We start from the raw sequence: 16,231 nt of genomic DNA, 5'->3' as shown, positions 1-16,231 counted from the left end.
TGAGTGGAGCTTGAATCATGGAGTACAGTGGGGCTCAAAGACTCCACTGGAAGTCACCAAAACATTTCGGAGAGTCCACAGAGCTAAAACAATTGTCATAACAATACTAAATACTGCTTTCCTTTTTCACGTTGGTTCTCTGAGGAGCACACAATAGAGTTTTCCAGAGTCTGCATACAATCATTCCTAAATCTCTCAGATTGCTGAGATCTTAGGGAAATCAACTCATCTAAAACTTAAGCAAAGGTAGTATGTTAAAAGAGAGATGGTCTACTAGCCATAAAAGTTGATCAGAAAAGTTTCAGCTAAAAATTTTAGTGAGTTAAAACAGAAGGTGGCTAATATTAGAGTATAGAAACTTTGGGAGCTGCAGACACAAGGGACTTGACACTTAGTCTCAGGCTCTTTTTTTGTGAACTTTATGGGTATTCATGAGAAAGACGAGAGGCAGCTGAGAGTCGAGGGGAAAACTCCCTGGTGGTGCAGAGCATGGAAGAGGGGAGCAGCAACCTGCCTGGGAAGGGTGTGAAGCCCCAAACAAGTCCTTCAGGTGGAACTATCAGACAAATAATTCAATTAGTTATTATGTTAATGGCTCTACTAGAAAAATGAATAACATGCAATGTCAGATGATGGACAATTATAAGAAACAATAAAAATTCTAGAAGTGAAAAACAGATTCAAAATAACCTTTGACAAACTTATCAGTAAACTCAATACAGCCGAGGAAAGAATCACTGCGATTGAAAATAGACCAACAGAAATTAACCAACCTGAAATACAAATAAAAAGAGGAACTGAGTGTCTTAGAGTTGTGGAACAATATCAAATGGTCTAATATGTCATATGATTGAAATTCTAGAAAGAAAAATGTGAAAGAAGCAATATTTGAAATGTATGGCTGAGAATTTTCTAAAATTAATGACGGATAACAAACTACAGCTCTAAGAAGCTTAGAGAACAATAATAAAGATGTTTAAAACCCTAGACCAATCCTCTGAAAACCAAAGATAAAGAGAAAATCTCGAAGGCCGTGAATAAAAAAAAAAACTGCATAAAGAGAAGCAAAGATAAAAAATTATGAGCCACTTCCCCTTAAATCTCTGCAAGCTAGAAGACAAAAGTGACATCTTTAAAGTGCTGAAAGAAACAAATTGTACAAAATTATTACATGTATCCTGAAAATATGTATATCTATTATGTATTAACAAAATTTTTAAAACCCAACTGTCCATCCAGAAATCTATATCCAGCAAAAATATCTTTCAAAAATACTTTTTTCAGGCAAAAACTTGGTGAACTCATTACAAGCAGACCTGTTCTGTGGAAAAAATGTTAAAGTTCTTCAGAGAGAATGTAATACCAGATTAAAGAAACTTGGAACTACTTGAAGAAATGAAAAGCACTGGAAATGGCATTAATGAAGGTAAGTATAGAAGTATTTTTTCCTCATTTTAAATTGCTCTAAAAATAACTTCCTGTCTAGAGTATGTAGTATTGGATCTTTATGGCATATATATGAGCAAAAGGTATAAAACAATAGTAAAAAGAGCAGAGAGAGGAATCAAAAGAATATTGTTCCAGAATTTCTTGCCTGCCAAATGAAGCTATATAATATTTGAAGGTAAACTGATTAATTAAAGATACATATGTATGTTGCGTATGTTCATTGTGGCACTGTTTACGATAGCAAAGACCTGGAACCAACCCAAATGTCCATCAATGATAGACTGGGTAAAGAAAATGTGGCACATATACACTATGGAATACTATGCAGCCATAAAAAGGGATGCGTTCATGTCTTTTGCAGGGACATGGATGAATCTGGAAACCATCATTCTCAGCAAACTGACACAAGAACAGAAAACCAAACACCGCATATTCTCACTCACAGGTGAGTGTTGAACAATGAGAACATAGCGAGGGGAACATCACACACTGGGGTCTGTTCTGGGGTGGGTGGCTAGAGGAGGGATAGTGGGGGATGGGGAGATTGGGGAGGGATAACATTGGGAGAAATACCCAATGTAGGTAATGGGGGGATAGAGGCAGCAAACCACCATGGCATGTGTATATGTATGTAACAATCCTGCAAGATCTGCACATGTACCCCAGAACTTAAAAAGGAAAGATATATATGTGTGTTTCATACATATATATATATATATATATATATATATATATACACACACACACATATATATCTATATACACACACACACAGATGTATATATAAAACATCTATATACATAGATGTGTGTGTGTGTATATATATACACACACACATACACACACACACACACACACACACACACACAGATGTATATATAAAACCCTGGAAGAGCAATCGCTAAAAGTTTATTTAAAAGAGGCATAAAAATATCCCAGCTTTAGTTTTTAATCTGATAAATATCAATAGATATAACCAAGCTCTTTGATTTCCTCACTAATTTCTAAAAGTGTGAGAGAGTCCTGAGGCCAAAAAGTTTTATAAGTTTTAATATAGCACCTTGAAGGTCCTGGTAAAGAATTTCAGTTTTATAATAAATGCAATTGGAAGCCCTTTGAGTTTTAAGCAAGGGTATAACAGAACCATCTTTGCATTATGAACAGATATAGAGAATGTGTTGTGGAGAGCAAGAATGGAGGGGGAAGACAAGTCAGGAGGCTGCCATAGTCATCCCAGCCCTGTGTGGCTGGGGCTTGTACAAAAGTGGTGGCAATGGTGATGCAGAGCAGTGGATGGATTAGGATGATTTTTAGATATTGAAGGGATTGCATTTATAAATGACCTGTGGATGATGGAAAAACATCAGTCAAGGGAAATGCCTAGATTTTTCATCTATTGACAAAACTTCATCCATTTAAAACATACACCAAGATGAGTATAGAAAGATATACATGCTTGTGAAACCACACCACTGTAGTACAGAAATAGAATCTTTTTTTTTTTTACCAATCTAAAACAGTTCTTTGTGCTCCTTTGCAGAAGCTCCTAGATTTTTTTAACTTTAGCAACTGAAAAAAATAATGGTGTACATTTCCAAGGTGCATCCATTAAGGAAGGAATATATTTAGAAGAGGAAAGTAGATGGCAATTGAGAATGTTGGCCTTAGATTGATAGGCTATTTCCAACGGTTATGCTTCATATCCTCCAGGAAGACTTTCATACCCATTACTCCTTGTGACTCTTCAGCTGGCAGAGAGCCCACCTCTGCTCTGCTATGACACAGTGCAGTTCCCGCTATAGTATGCTTACTATGCAGCCTGTAATTGCCATTATATCCCTCAACACAATGAGTGCCTAAAAACAATAACTGCATATTCCTGCACAGGGTCTGGTACATATGGGCATGCAATAAATGACTGCATGAATAATCATTCATGAATTCTTGATGAATAAATGAATATGAACAATTCTTAATTTGCTGGAGTTTGCCGTCATTAATGATGCCATTCTTTATACCTCACTGACATGCAAAAAAACCCACTATCACCACCACTTGCATGTGGGCTGTAAATTAATGTTTTATTGGTTGAGAAATATCTTCCTTGATGTGACTCTAGCTTTTCTAGGCAACAGGTAGTATCTGAAAGATGGCTAGTTGGGATGAAAAGGCATTCTAGGATTAGAGTAATGATAATTGATTAGTAGAGATTCCAGCTTCTTGAGCTCTGAATGCTAACACAAGGCATTCAGACAGCCTTCAGAATATGCCCTGTCCATATTTTCTGTGACATACTCAATGCCATTACAGAAATATCTCCTGGGTGAACAATGAGGAAGGCTTAACCTGTGTATCACATTGAAAAAAAATCTAAGTATAATACATACACAATTAAGTACCTGATAAATTTTTTACACATGTATCCACCTATATACCTCCAAATCAAGATATAGCAAAGAGAAGAAAATTGACTGGTCAGTCTGAATTAGTGAAAATAGACTAAAACATAGAAAATTACAGCTTAAATTATATTTTAATTTCCATCTATTAAATAAGGAAAGTGATTCAAATGCATCTTGCATGCCATGTGAAGCAGTATAACATTACTTGAAAGTAGATTGGTTAATTAAAGATGTAACCCTAGGGCAACCACTAGAGATTGTTTTAAAGAGGTATAAAATTTAGGTAATACAGGAGCACCTATTTTGAATTATTACATTTCTCATTCTTTTATATAAAGATGTATTCAAAACTTTAAAAATATTTTTAACTTTCTCCTCCAAACTCATTATATTTATGCTTCCATTTGCTTCACAACTAGTTTTATCAAAGAAAGCAGAAAGAAAAAAATTCAGGGCAAAGCAAAGAAAAAGAAAAAATTCAGTATAGGCTCAGTTGAATAATTGAAATGTTCAAATTAGTGGGATCTGAGCTAAAATGATTGTACCTAATAATAAAGAGTTACGTTCTGTGTTTCTTGTACTGGTCAGCTGTATTATAGGTAATTAGCGATGGTGTTCTGGGGTGAGAAGACCACACTGCCTCTTTGAGTACCTTATGGATTCACTCACTGATTTGAAATATGTCAACACTCACAGAATGAAAACAGGAGATATGAAAATAATGTATGCCTGCATTTTATCTAAAGTCAGTTTTACTGGAGTAGTTTTAAAGGAATAACACATTTATCCAGGAGAATACTGTAGAAGAGACTGACAGGCATTGCATAACTAATGTTTTTCCAATAATAACAATACCTTGTATTTATAAGCTACTTTTAACTTTTTACTGCCTTTTACATATATTATCTCATTTAAGATTATTTTCAATGTCTCCTAAAGCACATATAAATGCTGGATTTCAAACATACATGAACTTGCAACTGATTTTGAAGTCGTCATAAGTTGCTGTGGATGTATCCACAAGAACGTGTCCTCTGTAACAAGAACAGTGTGTGTCTTTAAACTTCTAGTGTTAAAAGGCTGACAGTTGACAGATGACTGTAAGAGCCAAGCTCTTGCCCAAGTCCCTCCCAGGAATCATTTGCACTTTTTTCAGATATGGAGTATTCAGGATTGTTTTTAATTTCGAGCCAAGAACTTTGTCTTTTCAGCTGATTCTTTTTCTTGTTTTTACCTGTATCCCCTTAAGCTGGGATTCTAAGGAGAGTGATTAAAATCAAACATATGCCTTCTTCTGTGGCCAGGGAGAGAATATTCTGTAAGGCAAGAGGAATTACTGGTAGAAGGAACACCAGATTTTAAGTAAAACCTTCCAAAATGACATTGAACTAGACATTTGGTGGGGAGCGGGTACTGTTTGAGGGCATTACAAAGTTGGGGACAGATATATACTGTGATTCTAAAAATGCTGGTCAAGGAGGAAAATAGTTAAAAACCTGCATAGATCTTTTCAATACTGTTCATGATGAAAAATTTGAGAACCCAAAGGCTGCCACTGACTGTATGCACAGTTACTACGGTAGAGCTTCAGAATGTGAGTTTGGATTAAGACTGGATTATGTTTGATTCCTAACACCATGACCTAGGGTGACTTACTAAACTTCTCTAGGGCCCCAGGGCTTTCCCTGTGAAATGGGAATATGCAGGAAAACTCTACCCAGAGAAGTTAAATAATCCACCCAAGATCACACAGTCAATAAGCAGCAGTGTTTGTATTTGTGTTTGAACTGGGCAAAGACTCCAGAGCCCTAACTCTTAACCGCAATGGCTTGATCAGGGCCAACAATAAGCCAAAGCATTATTTGCTTTTGATAGAGAGTCCATATGTCTCAAGTTGCCTGAAACAGTCCAGTGTGTGCCTGGCATAGTTATTAACAGCACCTCCTTCCACTTTCCAAATTGTCCTGACCTCGTTTGGACAATACATGTTATGGTCTTCCTAGTCCTTGATTACTCTCTATCCGCATCTCTCATTGGGCCTCATACCTCGATTTATCACATTCCTGAAGGCCCCCATGGCCTTATGATTCCCTGAGCTGCTTCCACTCCTCTGTGCGGATGCCTTTTAAGGCCAGATGGCTACAAACGTCAGCAGAACTGCCTTAGCTCCGGCAGATGCTATTGCTACCCCTCTTCTCCCCATGGTACTCTTCACTCATCTTTGGGCTTCTCTGCCCACTCTGACAGTATGCCTTGATTCCCTCTACTCACATGGTGGTCTTAGCTTGGAAATGATCTCAGCATCCACTTTGGATCTGGCATTTGTTCCTCAGTTCCATGCACCCATATGCCCCCAATTCCAGAAAATTCTCTACTGTGGTTTTGAAGCAGCCTGGGTTGGCTTTGTGACTATGTTTCTTTTCATGAGAGGCTGGTGATTGCAAATTATGACAAATGTTCTCCAGCTGTGTGCCCCTCCTTAGAAAGAGGCTGTTCCCTCTCTAGGAGGAAGGAGAATATTGAAAATCTACATATTCTCTGTTGAAACTGTCACTTGTTTAAAAATTATTCTTGTGCAAAATACTTGTTTCACATAAATGTGTATGTGTCTATGAATAGGTTATAAAATACTTGCCTCTGATGTTACAAACAAAAGAATGTGAGATTAAACCAATGAGCCTGTAATTTTTACCCTGTTTAAGGGGTAAAATCGGGAGTTCTTTGCTCTTGGTTGGCACCCCGTTGTCCCTCCTGCTCCCCCATTGAACGTCGCTGCAAGGCAACGGCAGCCTCTCAACTGACCCCACCCCTTTGTGGAGTGAACCCAATCCACATGTGCCCCGTGGCCTGGGGCTAAAGATTTGGAGGCAGGGATGGCAGGGAGCATCTTTTCTTGAGATCAGCTTCAGATCTTGATGGTCCAGCACCTTCTGCCATTTTGCAACTCAAAAGACTCAAACTGAAAGTCCTTTTGCAGAGCTGGGGAGATCATTTCATGTGAAAGCATGTGCTACAACCCAGTGCCACACAGTAAGTACCCACATGTGTTCCTTCAACTAAAATGGAGTTTCGAGTGGCTCTTCCTTAAAACAATTCGTGATAATCATACAATAAATTCCATAAACATTGATAATCTTTTCTAGCTCTATTACAGTTATAATCTTATTATGACCCTATTTACCCAGTGACATAAAAAATATGGTTTCAATGTCATCAGGCAAATGCCTAGTTTAAGGTCACGCAGCTAGCCAGTGGCTAGCCCAGGCCCAAATCCAATATTCTGAAAAATTCCTTCACATATCTCTTCACTTCTTTTTAACATAAAACCAAAATAGCCAAAGAAAAGAGGTGAAAACCTACCATGTGAGAGAATATTCCTTTAGACAGCTTGTTCAAAAAATAGGCCTAGTATTGCATGTAAATGAACATTGTGGCCTTCATTTATATTCAGGCGATTTAATGTGCAGAAGTGAAGCGTAGAGCAGGGTATGACCATTATCATGATGTGTTCATCTGATGCATCTGGATAGCTTTAAAGATACACACGCAAAGAATTTGGCAAATGTAAATGTCCTCTGACATTTACTTGGTAGTAAACATAAGCATCCAACTTCCTCAGCTTCGTTTGCTTCATTACTCAAAGTATACTCTTTCCTCTGTCTTTCTCTTACCCAGTTAAAAAAATCCATTAAATTACTTTATATCTTTTTAAAAATGTCAGAACACTAGGGAGAATGACAGGACATTAAGTTGAGCAAGAAGTGAGTTTTACATCAGTCAACTTGCCTAATGTAAAAACCAGAGAGGAGGAAAGTAAAGGGGGGGCAAAAACATTTAATGATGAATCTTTATACCCAAAGGAAACGGAGTTTTCAGTCACAGAATTGCCTCTATGTCACAACTTCAGCGCTTAGCAAGGGTGCCCTCTTTGCCAACATGTTGAACTTTTTCATTTATGTCTTCATCAGGGATGACTGATGTTTAAAAAAGAAATTCTCAAACTTGCTCAAATAAAGAGGAAGATCATTTCAGGGTGCAAGAAGCAGTGGGTTTAAGAAGAACATGGACTTTGGAATAAGACAGAAATGAGTTTTCTCTACCAGTCATTAACAATGGGACTTCCGTGAGTGTGTTGCTTAAGCTCTCCAGGTCTCAGATTCTCAGCTGTAAAAGTAGAATCGTAATGGCTCTTTAGAGAGTTTTTTGAGGATGAAATGAAACGATATATGCACAATGCTGTGGTTATGTGTTCAGTAAGATTGATCATTATTTGTTTATTGGATACTGAGTTTGAATATTGAGTCTTCATGAAGACCGGAAATGAAAAGTTGTTAGGAATGGAAAATACTTCCATCTCTTCAGGGCCACAGGTTCATTATTTGTGTCTCCTCTGCAGTCTTTCCCTTTTTTCCCTTTAGTCTTTTCTCTCTCTTGATGGAACTACTCAGTTTTCTTTGTGTCTCTTGACTGACATGGACATGGCCCAATGGAACCACTAATCCTGCATCTCCTTGGCTTTACATTCTGGTGCCCATCAACAATTGACTATGGATTCTCAATTATCTTAGTTTAAACTAAGGTCATTAAAGATAATCTGATTAGCTACTGATCAGTCAATGGAAGAATACTCTGGGTCAATTTTTTGCTCATAATGTAATCAAGCTAATTGTCAAGTTGTTGACTTTTAAGGTCAGATAAGTTGCCATTCATCCTGGCTTTGAAACTCATCATGGTTCCTTCCATCACCCTAGGTCCTCTGGCCTGTAGATTCAAGGCCTTGAGTAAAATGCTTTGCTTGTCTAAAATCCAAAAGATCTGTTACTTAATATGTTTAGGCTCCTTGTAAGGTCTGCAAACCTTTCAAAGGGACGTTTCAAAAGCTTCTGGACTTAGATAATTGTGTCAAAAGGGAAGCAGCTGTATCTGTGTTTGCAGAGAAGAATAAAATTAAACAAATGCAGAGAAGAGGCTCGTGTGTAATTAGAACTGGATTTTAGTAGTGTTTGGACTCACCACCCGGCAGCTTGATTCTTCTTCTCTGTCCAGCCTCTTACCATTTCTTGATTCTGCCTCATGCTGCATACCCATCTTTCATTTAGCATTTCCCTTACATTTCACTGGAATACTTCGCTTCTTGCTTCATAGCACATTTCCCCTTCCTTAGACTTTATCACCACTTCTTTCCTTTCAAGATTCTTTTGTTCATTTGCTTTTTGTTTGCATTGTCTGTTGTGTTTTGCTTTTGGTTAACAGAAAGTTAAAGAAAAAATATAAATTCTTACATTGTTTTTATTTCTGGGAACAAACATTTTCTCATTTTCTGTGGTGAAATCTCACAGCCCTCACTCAAGCCAGTTTCAAAAACACAGTATTACTCTCTTGCTGTTTACATGTAAGTGATTTCAGAGAGTTTTTAAATGTTTAAATACATGGTCAGAAGCTGTGGTTTACCTCCCAACTTTGTTTGGTAAAAAGAAACTAAAACAGCAGAGCTTTCTCTCTTTAGCCTTGGTTCATGGCCACAGAGTTTCTCCCTTGAATCAGATTTTCATCATTCTGCTGTTATCTTGAATGTTGTAAAGTCACAAAGTAACTCAGTCTGAAAATCTCTAAGTTCACATCACTCAGGAAAGATTTATGCATGGTTATAAAGGTGTCAGCATTTTTTTTTTTTTTTGAGACGGAGTTTCTCTCTTGTTACCCAGGCTGGAGTGCAATGGCGCAATTTCGGCTCACCGCAACCTCTGCCTCCTGGGTTCAGGCAATTCTCCTGCCTCAGCCTCCTGAGTAGCTGGGATTACAGGCACGCGCCACCATGCCCAGCTAATTTTTTGTATCTTTAGTAGAGATGGGGTTTCACCATGTTGACCAGAATGGTCTCGATCTCTCGACCTTGTGATCCACCCGCCTCGGCCTCCCAAAGTGCTGGGATTACAGGCTTGAGCCACCGTGCCCGGCCAGGTGTCAGCATTTTTACTTTTATTAAAATATCAGCAACTGCTGATCAGCAGTATTTTTAGTTAGTTTGTCCCACAAATATTTGTTGAGCACCTACTAAGAACTAGAATCAAAAGGAGAAAAGAATGTAGAGGGTAGGTACATACTGGCAATTGTTTAGTGGAAGAGTGAAATAATAAATGAATAAATTGCACAATTGTTTGAATTTCCCTATGAGTATGGAATAATTATACTATCAATTATTAGAAACTTTTACACATTGATTTTATCCTTAGAAGAGGAATGATCACTGAATACAAGAGTTTTGAATGTTCTTTATTCATTTGAAAAATGAACTAAATTTCAATCTTAATGTGAAATATTAATTTATGTCCACTTTGTATTGACACATTTGACAGGTATTTTCTGACCCTCTCTTATGAATTAGGTTTGGGCTCTGCTTTACAAATACAGTTATATATATTAAGAAGTTATTTATTGCTGAGTCAAGAATTAGGCAAGTAATTATGTGCATATATTTCTATAAATTAAGTTCAATGCTATGAAGAAAAAGTAGAAGAAGCTGTGAGAGAATCATAAGAAATCTAATTTGTTTTGTGTTGTTGTGATATTAGAGCAGCATGTAAGCTTGATTTAGACAGGCCTGGGGACAGATCTGACTGTGCTACTTACTGGTGTTGTGATAAGATCTCATCTGTGAAATGGGCACACAAATAAATATTTTCTATTTCGATGGCTTATTGCAAGGGTGAAACAAGCACTTATACACAGAATAAGTGCTTTTGAAAAGTATCCTTTACTGATAATTCTAATAAGGCAAGTAGAACTAGGAATCACAGAACAAAGAGGTAGAAAAATAGACATTATCTGGAAGCATCTATGCATTCAAAATCCCAGTGCAGACAATGGTGACCTGAATATCAGGTGTTATGAAGCCTTCCTTTACTCTGAAAGCCAGTGTCTCTGTTTTTGAATGTTATGACTCCATTTCATCTTGATCCGAAGTGGTGGGTTGGAGGGGCAGTGTGGGCATCTGTGTGGGTCTGGTCATTATGTTTTATATCCGTTTCCACTGCTATCTGCACATCATCCATCTTGGTCCTTGACGTGCCTTGAAATATGAGCTTTGCCTCCACCAGGCGTCTCTTCACATTTTCCTTTCCAAAGCTAGAAAGAAAACAATTGCTTTTCAAATGTATTTAGGGCTTCAGGAAGGTAATAGCGTGAGACCCAAATGCCCTACTGATGTTCTAAGCATGTGACTTGGAGGCAGGCAAGCCAGCTGCCGCACACGATCCTTTGCGGGGTCAGGTCTAGAAGGCCCTTTCCACTCCCCAAGCCCCACAAATGGTTCTGCAGAACTCAGCAAGAGTAAGGCAGCTTCTTCACCCATCAGTTTCTTCCTAGTCCTGTGTCAGCATTCTAAGATGAGTGATGAAATATGTAGGTGCAGAATTATGTTATATTCAGTATTATCCTGCATTCATTAATGGTTTTGAAAGACAAAAGCAGTAGTAATAGCCAACATGTTTGAACCACCTACAGTATACCAAGAACCATGCTACACAGTGTCCTGGCTTGTTCCTTTTTTGTTGTTAAAACCCTATGGAGAAGGAGCTATCATTATCTGCTTTTCAGGGCTGTGGAAAACTGACGCTCAGAGAGACTGTCCCTTATCTAAGGCCTTCCAGTTTGCAAGTGGCAGAGCTAGGTTCCAGCTAGGTCTTCCTGTTGTGTCCATTAGAACACAAGATAATGAGATGATATCCATAGTTGTTTTTACTCAGTCATTCACTCGGTCACTCCACAATGATTTATTCATTGAGTACGTATTATCGGCAAGACAGAATTCTTGACACTGGAGACAGAGTAATGTGAAACAGGTAAAATCTCTATCCTCATGAAACTTATATTTTGGTGGAAGGAGACAGAAAATAGACAAAATAAGTAAATGTTATATTATAGTGGAAAATGACAAATGCTAAGGAGAGAAATTCAGTAGGAGGGGGCATGGCCTAATTTTAAATAGGGATGTCATTTAATATATTACAAACATGCAGCTTATCATTCAGGGACTGACACTGAGAACACACTTGATATAAGTTCCTTTCCTTCCTCCTTAGAGAAATCTCAGGCAGTTTCATCCAGCAAATATACAAACCGTTTGTGCCTTGACCCTCAAATGCGTAAAGACATTCACAAACATCCTGGAATTGGTGTCTTATTCATAGGCTCCTCTCTCTTAAAAGTCAGAGTGTGGAAATAAGCAAGTACTTTAGCCTTAGAAATTTTGTAAAGACCTCTTTTGGTTAAGAGCTGATGTTGAAATAGATTTGGACATAAATGCTGTTTTTCCATCCAGAATAGGTTTGAAGATATATACATGGTGGTAAAATAGAGCTGCCAGATGAATTTTCTATTTGCTTAAAATCCACCAGCAAATTTACTAGTAAAGAAAAGCCCTGGTCATGATTCCTATATCTTCATAATACCCTGAAAAACAAAAACTACAAAACGAATTGTTTGAGGCTTAAGTTTGCATACTTGCCTCCTAGAGTTCAATTTTTAAAAACTTAGAGCAACATAGAAGATGGCAAATATGGGCCTTATACACATGCGCCCATGCACACACGTGTATATACATACATACATATGTTCCGAGCTTCAGCCTCTCTCCAACTGTAACAGTAAGAATTTCCAAGATCAGTGGGACCATATCAATACGACATATACTACAAACATGAATTTGTCACTCAGGAAAGCGCTTGGACTAAAGTAAACCTCTCTACCATTTTTAGAAAAAAATGGTCAAATGAACAGCATAGATAAGGAAGAGATATGCATAGCTTTTTAAAATCAACTGTTTTAAAGTGATTCGTATAACCCAAGCATCAGTCCCTGGTCTGTAAAGAATGTGCTAAGTGCAAATGATTTTTATCTCTTAGCAGCTCCAGTGGGCCCTTGCAGTCCTTTGAAAGCCATTTGTGTTAGTCTCTGCCTTGAAAGCAATGCCTTAAAAAGTATCCACACTTCAGGTTTTATAGTGATTTCAAGTGGCCATCACCCTGTTATTCCTAATTAGTGAGATTTGCTACTCGTGAGTTTTACTGTAGCTGTATGTGAATGTCCTACAAATGACTGGTCACAGATTTTTAACATCCACATTCCATTTCCTTTCAGGTGCTGGCTTTCAGCCTGCTTTGTCCTTTCGCCAGTTTTAAGAGTTAGGTAAGTAGGATTAATTTCTGTTTCAATATCTCCAGCTGTTTTTGAATCATTAATTCTGCTTTTGCTGCAGTAGATTTCCTATTCATTACAGAATAAAAATGAACATGCCTGGGGCATTTCACATTCTCCCAGCCTTCTTTTGTCTCTCTCTCTGTCTCTCTCTCTCTCTCTCTCTTTCTCTCTCTCTCTCTTTCTCACACACACACACAAACACACACACACACACACACACACACACACACACACACACACACAAAGCCCTTTCTGTACCTCCTAAAATTTAATGTATTCTCCGAGCTAATTTGTGTCTGGTAGTAATACGCTTCTATTGCTAAAAATCAAGATACTTCACAGATTTGACCCATTTTTCAGCTCAAAATTTATTTATTTATTCAGCTCAAAATTTTCAAGCCCATCTCAAATAGGTCAATAATATGGACTGTACTATGAATCATGCCAGAAAGTAATTCTGTATTTTCATTGAGAAACATTTCCTCCCTAAGTTTCACATAGTATTATATCACCCACCCAGGAACAATTAAATTCTTATGGAAAAACCTGCCCTTTCACTAGTGAGATGAGGAAAAAATAAGAAGCAGTTACAGGAATAGAAAAATGATGCTGTAGTTGAAGAGAAACTTTGTAAATTATATAACAAGGGTCAAAACTCAAATCTTTCCAAGGGATTGGCCAATAACTTGGAGGTTTCACCCAGTCCAGGTAAAAGATATCAGAGACTAGTGGGCAAGGATGCACAAGGAGACTGAGTGCTCCATTTAACTCATTCAGGTTCAACATTTAAAGGTACATCAATAAGCAGCAAGATACACAGACTGAACAAATCATATCTGTACATCAGGTTTGGCCTGTGGGCCATTCGCTTAGAAAATTAGCTAACTTTTAATTATCTGGACCAGGTTAAGGAATAGGCCATTTAGATAGCTGATATTATAGATAACCAACTCCTAAATGACTTTCCAAATCACTTGCATTTGCTTTTAAGGAGGGATATGTACTTGTACAACTTGTTATGCTCTTACTTGGCATCAGTATAAGACTATTTGCAGAGCAGAGGAAAATGGCCTCTTGATGTCAAATTTATTCTACTTGATCTAGGAGGAAAGCTATCCAAATGCCAGCCCATGGCTTACTCCTTTCTGTGTCTCACAGTTTTATAAAATAGCTCCACAAGCCTTCTTGTTCTGCAGCATTCAGCCTGACAGCTCAAACCATGGGAAAAAAATCACATGTATGTGTACATATTCATCTATTACTGTTCTTACAGATAATGCTGCACTTTCTATCTACATACAGATTTCAAAGAAATTGTCTCTTTCCCAATACTTCCTTTTACCCTTGCCATGTATATCTCTAGTAGACAAAAAGGTCATGAATCTGGAAAAATGCCCTTTCATAGACAAGAAATGTATTCATGCTTTTTTTTAAAAAAAACAAAAAAACAAAAAAACAAAAAAAAACATGTGTTGGAACCAGACCCAGGAAACTGGAAGCAACTTTAATCGTCATGTCAATTAAATGGTAAGGTATCATTGTCTATAAGAATGATATGTGCTTCTTGAATTGATGAGTAAAAAATTCCTCTGTAGTGGTTCTCATCTTGCCATTAGCATCTCCATCCCTTAGAGTGTCAATATTTTGTATATTACCTCTGATTCCTCAGTAATATACTCAAGGTAGCACACCCTGGCTTTACATTTTGCTTTTCCTTTCAAGTATGTGTTATCAAAACTTACCTGTCTGGTAGCATTATTAGGCTTTGATATGTGCCACACATCATGCTTTACATATATTAGCTCATTTTAAAATGTCACAATTTAGTTATATAGAAATATGTTCAAGAGATCTATTGTACAACATGGTGACTACAGTTAATCACAATATATTGCATTCTTGAAAATTGCTATGAGGGTGAATATTGTGTTCTCACCAAAAAAAAAAATAATAATAATAACTGAGAGCCAATAAAATGTGTTAATTAGCTAGAATCAGTCATTCCACAATGTACGTATTCTTCAAAACATCATGGTGTACGTGGTAATCATATATCATTTTGCCAACTTAAAAAAAGTTTAAATAGTTAATAAAAAAATAAATAAATAAAAATAAAAATCCCATATAAGGCCGGGCGCGGTGGCTCAAGCCTGTAATCCCAGCACTTTGGGAGGCCGAGGCGGGTGGATAATGAGGTCAAGAGATCGAGACCATCCTGGTCAACATGGTGAAACCCCGTCTCTACTAAAAATACTAAAAATTAGCTGGGCATGGTGGCGCGTGCCGCCTGTAATCCCAGCTACTCAGGAGGCTGAGGCAGGAGAATTGGCTGAACCCAGGAGGCGGAGGTTGCGGTGAGCCGAGATTGCGCCATTGCACTCCAGCCTGGGCAACAAGAGTGAAACTCCGTCTCAAAAAAAAAAAAAAAAAAATCCCATATAATGATGTTTCATTGTGAAATACACAAAAATACAGGTTATAGGCACATTTTACCAAATGGTTAAAAAGTAAATATCTGTATCCACACAAAAACCTGCTCAAAAATGTTTATAGCAGCTTTATTCATGATTGCCAAAACTTGGAAACAACCAAGATGTCCTTCAGTAAGTAAACTGATGAAAACAATGGTACATCCAAGAAACAGAATATTATTCAGCAACAAGGAGAAATGAGCTATCAAGCCAGTAAAAACCATCAGGGAGTCTTCAATGCATATTGCTAAATGAAAGAAACCAATTTGAAAAGACTATATACTGTAGAATTCCAACTATATGAAACTCTGGAAAAGGCAAAACCATGGGTTGGGGGGAAGGAAGGGATGAATCAACAAAGCACAGAGGATTTTAGGGGAGTGAAACTATTCTGTATGATACTATAATGGTAAATACATGTTGCTATACATTTGTTCAAACCCATAGAATGTACAACATAAATGAACACTAATATATGCTATGAACTTTGGGTGATATCATGAGTCAATGGAGGTTCATCAATTGCAGCAAATGTACCAGTCCAGTGGGGGATGTTGACAGTGAGAGCTGTTGGAGTGAGGTGGGGGTAAGAGGTATACAGGAACTGTGTATTTGTGCTCAATATTGCTGTGAACCTAAATCTGCTCTACAAAATGAAGGCTATTTAAAAGCAAAACAAAACAAAACAAACAAACAAACAACTTACCTGTC

The 16,231-nt window shown here is 37.6% G+C and overlaps 1 long non-coding RNA gene across 1 annotated transcript; it reads left to right on the top strand.

Moving 5' to 3' along the window:
- Positions 1-1,290: 1,290 nt before the first annotated feature.
- On the top strand, positions 1,291-13,038 carry LOC141585256 (uncharacterized). The gene is made up of 3 exons (XR_012518652.1): positions 1,291-1,426; positions 1,811-1,894; positions 12,990-13,038. It is a non-coding gene; the product is annotated as an uncharacterized LOC141585256 (long non-coding RNA).
- The last annotated feature ends 3,193 nt before the right edge of the window (positions 13,039-16,231 follow it).

The sequence above is a fragment of the Saimiri boliviensis genome, chromosome 8 (assembly GCF_048565385.1).
Source record: "Saimiri boliviensis isolate mSaiBol1 chromosome 8, mSaiBol1.pri, whole genome shotgun sequence".
Taxonomy (NCBI): domain Eukaryota; kingdom Metazoa; phylum Chordata; class Mammalia; order Primates; family Cebidae; genus Saimiri; species Saimiri boliviensis.
This window is presented reverse-complemented; position numbering and strand designations above follow the sequence as displayed.